This window comes from Salmo trutta, chromosome 23 (genome assembly GCF_901001165.1).
Source record: "Salmo trutta chromosome 23, fSalTru1.1, whole genome shotgun sequence".
Taxonomy (NCBI): domain Eukaryota; kingdom Metazoa; phylum Chordata; class Actinopteri; order Salmoniformes; family Salmonidae; genus Salmo; species Salmo trutta.
Window position 1 is genome coordinate 12,300,037 of NC_042979.1, and position 6,000 is coordinate 12,306,036.

General features: G+C 46.5%; 1 protein-coding gene across 3 annotated transcripts in view; it reads left to right on the forward strand.

Annotated features, from left to right (window-relative positions):
• unc5cb (unc-5 netrin receptor Cb) overlaps positions 1–6,000 on the forward strand; it is a 175,141-nt gene that overhangs the window by 108,286 nt on the left and 60,855 nt on the right. The window lies entirely within an intron of this gene.

Below are 6,000 nucleotides of genomic sequence, written 5' to 3' on the forward strand. Positions count from 1 at the left end.
AACTAGGTCTCTGAGAAAGAACTGAGCTTGTACCTCTGTTACTTCTTATCAGTTAATACTGCCTATACAGTCCTACTAAAGTCACAAGCCTGGGCCCATTGCACATAGCTTCACCAAGGCCAGTTCAGTTGCTCTCATCTTACCAGCTATGTCTTCCACCTTACTTTAGCCGTAGGCTACCTGTGTTGGTATGCCAGGCCAGCCACTGACTGATGGAGTAGTCTCCTGCAGTCTCTCCACAGAGTTCCCCCGCTGCTCCACCTCTACCTCTACCTCCACCTCCACATCATTAGCTGTTCCACCTCTACTTCCACCTTCAGCTCCACCCAGGTGTGGACTTAGTGATTTGGAGGCCCCAGGCAGAGGCCAGTCTGAGTTTCTACTAAGCTAGCTTCGTCGACAACCAGGCTTCCCTAATACGGGTAAGCCTGGGGAAGTTCACAGCAGAGAAATAGGTAAATCAGTAACACCTCGCTACACGAAATAGGTAAATCAGTGACACCTCGCTACACGTCAAACCAATCAAATGCCTTTTTTGGGTGCAGCTCCAATAATGCTCACTAGATTAGTGTTGTATGTGCAACAGTGCACCTACATATATTGAAAAACAGAAAAATACAAAAAATATTTTTATCATGGAATTACTTGTATACCTTTTATGTGCAAATTCCCTATTCACTTTTATATATCTTTTGGGCCAGTACCGGGTTACTTTCAGACGAGTCCTGTAGAGAAAAATGGAGAACACCATTGTGTTCGTGAGAGTCTCATATTTCCATAGAGGGGTCATATTCATTTTGTAGGCCAAACCGTTTCGACACTACAGACGTTTTCGTGAGAAGAACCATTTTCGAGACGGTCTGACAAACACCACTGTACTGTAGCTCCACCATCTGCAGATGCAGTGGATTGAGCACATGCAAACAGATATCTCTAGCTTAAACAGACAGATTTTGCTGGGGATTTTTTGAATTCATTTATTTATTTTACCTCGAATGGAGCAAATTTTTTTAATGCCCAGCTCATGAGGCCCCTTGATGATGTGAGGCCTGAGGCAATTGCCTCTTCTGCCTAATGGTAAGTCCGCCAATGCCTCCACCTCCACATAATCAGCCATGATCAGCAGCCTGCCAGGGCTAACCTTTCCCTCAAATCAGAATGGATCCCTCTTGCTCTGCTATCAGAATGGATCCCTCTTGTCCCGCTATTAGATTGTCCTGAATGGATTACTGTAGCTCCTCTCTCTCCTGGGCTTCCTGGCAGACCCAGGCCACCTCATAGATAGCCACAGTCCCTCTGGAGACTAATGGAAACTCTGGACTAGTCCCCCCCCTTGTCCCCTTCCCTCCCCTCCCACAAACAGATGGTTTAATCAGGGGCTAAGTAACACTCAGGGCTGATAAATTCAGGTGGTGGTAGGGTGGTGGTGGGGGAGGGGGGGCGTACAGTGATCAATGTTAACACTGTGAGGCGGGTGGCGTCTTAAAGGCTGTGCACTGTGGACCTGGAGTATTCTTTTCCCCCCACTGTGATTTGTGGTACGTTCGTGACTGTTTGGGTTTGTGTTATTGTGATTTATTGCAGCTCATGTTTCCCTTCTGCTAAGATGACATGGACTCTCATTGGCCAGTGATTTACCTGACTCCACTTTCCTCTCCATGGTTACTCTAGATACCTGTGACATGACCTACAGGTCAGGGGATGCCTATAGTTCTATCTGGTGTTTTTTTTCCTATGCAACTTTACTGTGGCATTCTTTACTTGTTGTGACCTCAGAATGACTTGCCACCATTCTTGAGGTATTTCGATACCGTCATTAAACACCATAGAGACGCTGAAATGGGTACACGAGCAAATTAAATGAATGACTTCTCAGAAAAACCAACAAAAAATGCCCATCAATTGACCTAGGTAATTAAACCCGTTATACTGAACCTAGAAGCTGAAATTGTATGTGTTTGTGGCGTTGTTATTTTTCACAAAACTAGTAAAGCTCACATTCATCTAATTAAGTTTCACCTTGGTAATTCTCTCCGGTCGCCAGTCCTCTAGTTTACATCTGCATCAGGGTTTATAGGTTTATTAAGTGAGGGAGAGAATGCGTCGAAATAACCCATAACTGTGAGACTTCTGTAATTTCGCATGACAAGAAGCCAAACACCATGCACTTAGCGTAATGGCTGTCAAATGTGGTGGTAGCTGGGGCCTGTAGGGAGGCCTGGGGAGGCAGAGGTATTTCTGTGGTGTAACAGGGAATGGTGCGACTCCCACAGGAATGTCTACTCAGCCTTATACCCTGCTGCTCACCCAGCTCCACATCGCCTGAGCCTGGGAGAGGAGGAGGAGGAGAACAGAGAGGAAGGAGACACGGTTCAAAAATATCACTCAGGAGCTACTCATTTCAATCTCTGTTCCTCAATTTCTCTCTCTCTCACACACACACACTTCTCTCTCTCTGTCTCTGATAAAAAACAGCATACTGCCAAAATTCCCCAAAGCTACTGTACATCTGAATACGTTTTCCTCAATCTTATATGCACTATCCAATCTTTTAATTTCATACTTGATCTTTACGGAAATTGCTTTCAATGCAAACTTTCCATTTCAGCATTTTATGACACTGAAATGCAGTATATGCTCCTAAAGACAGACATGAGGTTGAAATGGAACTTCAATTCTCCTAGTATTTGTATTTGGTCCCTGGTGCTGATACGGCTGTTACAGCGGGGTTTGGCTAAAGTGTGGCGGTAACGTATTTTGTTATGAGAACATCTCAGAGTTAAGCTCTTCTCTTCCAGCAGGGGATATGGAGTGGTGAGATGATCAATAAAATGTTTCAATTCCAGTTGGACTTCTCTCTCTTTTGATAGTCCTCTAACTGAAACCAGCTGAAGTCCAGCTTTGGGAAGAGGCATTTGGACACGATATCAAATGGGTGGACAGACTATGTACGGACTAGAGAGATAATTAACATGTATAACCTTAAATCCCAGAGCAGGCTGGATACTGGGTCACTCAGAGAGTTATATTTATGGCATGGAATTGAGACTTCTTCTGTAATAGTTCCAAATGTCTCCCGGACAGTCTTACAACATGGAGAATGACTGGAGAGTTGTTAAATGCTCAGCCACCTTAAAATAGTCCCCATTGTCTACATAGTTCTGTATTCGAACTCTGCCAATGGCTGTACTATAGTATTGGCATTTCAGAGGCTTTCTGAGTGAGTCTTCTCTTGGCATTCCTCTCTCCTTCAGTGTGAAGGTATGCCGGCCTGCCAGCCTACTGCACAACATCACAACTCTTTAATAGCATTGGTTCGATAGCACTCAATGCTCTCCCTCTCTCTCTCTCTCTCGCTCTCTCTCTCTCTGCCCTCTCCCTCCTTCCTTCTCTCTCAGTGTCAGCAGCAGTTTCAGACATGCCAGTGGGGAGCAGTCGCATAGTGAGGATGTAGGCATCAAATCCACTCTTTTCCGCTTTGTGGTTTCTAGTTTGCTCAAATTACAATGGTGATGAGGAGACCATTTCTGAACCAGCTGGGAGGAACATTTTGTGGTACTTCCATAAAAAGACGTTTCACTATCCATCTGTCCATGCTTACATTTATTTTATCTGCCTGTCAGCAGATCTCCTTTCTTTCAGAATCCAAAAAAACAAAATGCTAAAGACATCTAAAACCATAAATCGTCAATTTAAGTTCGCACAGGATGTCTATAACAGCCTCTATGTTATGTCTTTCCAGAATCTGTCTCCAGAAGTTGGTGGAACCCTTAACTACCCCAACGGGTGGTTTCCATGGATACTGAGCGGTGCTTAGAGCAGCTCTGACCCAAAGAAATTAGTATAGCTCTCTCTCACGACATCACGACCACATCGACTATCCCTGACTCCGTCTATGACTTTCTGAAGGGTAATATTCTGCTGTAAATCTGTCAATTTTACAGTCCTTGTTATTTCCAGTACCCACTATGTCTGTCCACCACTAGCTCACTGATTGTCATGGTTCCTCCTGGCACCAGATAGTGGCAGAGACAGCTCAAGAGACATGGTCAGGCATCTGTTGGAGGCTCGTCGGGTTCGAGGGACCCTACCGTACCTGGTGGACTGGTCCCGAGGAGCGGGCGTGGGTGCCTGCCCGGGACATCCTGGATCCGGGTCTTGTTAGAGACTTCAAACAACTACGTGGTGGAGCCGCTCCTAGACGTCCTTGTTAAAAGAGATGTGTTTTCTGTGGTCCTTTGGAGAAGCTTGAATTGTTTACCGCGTGCATTCGTTAGAGTGAGTTTTAGTGAGTTTTAGTGAGTTTTCAAGACTTAGTGTTTGTTCTTTTTTCAAGTGTACTGTGATCCTGCGGCTACCGTTTCTCAGTAAAGTATTAGGTTGATCCTTAACCACTGATTCCTCGTCTGGTCTCTTCTCTGCACCTCTGTCCAACCTCACCATGTCACACTGATGGCTCATCTGGCCCTACAGCAGAAATACCTGAATACCATTTAATTTACACTATTCACAAACTGACATAAAGAGAGTTTGATGTATAACTCCATTCACAATACAAAAATATGCTTTTCTTCTCTCTTGGTTTTGCCCTTGGGCAGCTGAGGGGTTGAAACTCCACAGGAAAGTTCATGGAAACCCTTGACTTCTAGACTCAGTGTACTTTTAGAGCATCTGGGATTTCCAGCTTGGCTTACCTTTCAGCTCTGGGCTTCCTTTGCTTTGTAAGCAGGGCTGGTCCATGCTTGGTTTAACAGTGATAGTCAGAGTTGGCTTCATGTGAGCTCCTCCAGCCCATTCTCACGGATTACACACTGGCAGGGAGTTACTTGTGTGTGTGCGTGTGTGCGTGTGCGTGTGTGTGTGCGTGTGTGCGTGTGTGCGTGTGTGCGTGTGTGTGTGTGTGTGTGTGTGTGCGTGCGTGCCTGCGTGAGCGTGCGTACGTTTGTGTGTGTGTGTGTGTGTGTGTGTGTGTGTGCGCTCTTTGACACTATGGGCTAAAACTTGGTGTAAAAACAAATGTCTCACCGAGCTGCCTGTACATTTAAATTCACACACAGTACTCAACAAAATGTTTACAGATTTAAAGAAAAAGAGACTCTACAACATTAACTGAAGCATGTTTTTTTTGCTGCTATACAGGAACAATGTTATTCTACACTATTCATTAAATGTGATTACTGGGTTTCATTAAATGGGCTCCTGTGTCAGAGAGTTAAAATGATACGCAGAACAGGGACATTGCAGGCTGTGGAAAGTGCTGTCACTGGAGTTTGGGTGTACGAGTGTGTACTTAATACTCCACTGAGTCTGTTCTCTAGCAATTGTAGTGCTACAGCTCCCTTCCCCCTGTCCTCCTCTTACACAATCTCCCTCAAGCCCAGTCTCTCTCTCCCCCTTTCTCTCTCTCCAAATCTCTCTCCCCTCAAGCCCTCTCTCTGCCCCTCTCTCTCTCTTACTCCCCCTCTCTCTCTCTCCCTCTCTCTCTCTTTCTATCTCCTCTCTCTCTCCCCCTCTCCCCCTCTCTCTCCCGCTCTCTCTCTCTCCAAATCTCTCTCCCCCTAGCCCTCTCTCTCCCCTTCTCTCCCTCTTTCTCTCCCTCTCACTCCCCCCCTTCTCTCCCCCTCCCCCCTTTCTCTCCCCCTCCCCCCCTTTCTCTCGCTCCCCCTCTATCTCGCTCCCTCTCGCTTTCTCTCTCCCTCCCTCCCTCTCTCTCCCCTTCTCTCCCTCTTGCTGTCCCTCTCTTTCTCCCTCTCGCCCTCTCTCTCTCTTTCTCTCTCTCTCACTCCCCCCTTTCTCTCCCCCCTCTCTCTCGCTCCGCCTCTATCTCACTCCCTCCCCCTCTCCCTCTCCCTCTCCCTCTCCCTCTCCCTCTCTCTCTCCTCTCTCTCTCCCTCTCCTCTCTCCCTCTCTCTCTCTCTCTCCTCTCTCTCTCGCTCTCTCCTCTCTCATCTCTCCTCCTCTCTCCATCTCTCTCCCTCTCATCTCGCTCTCTCTCTCTCT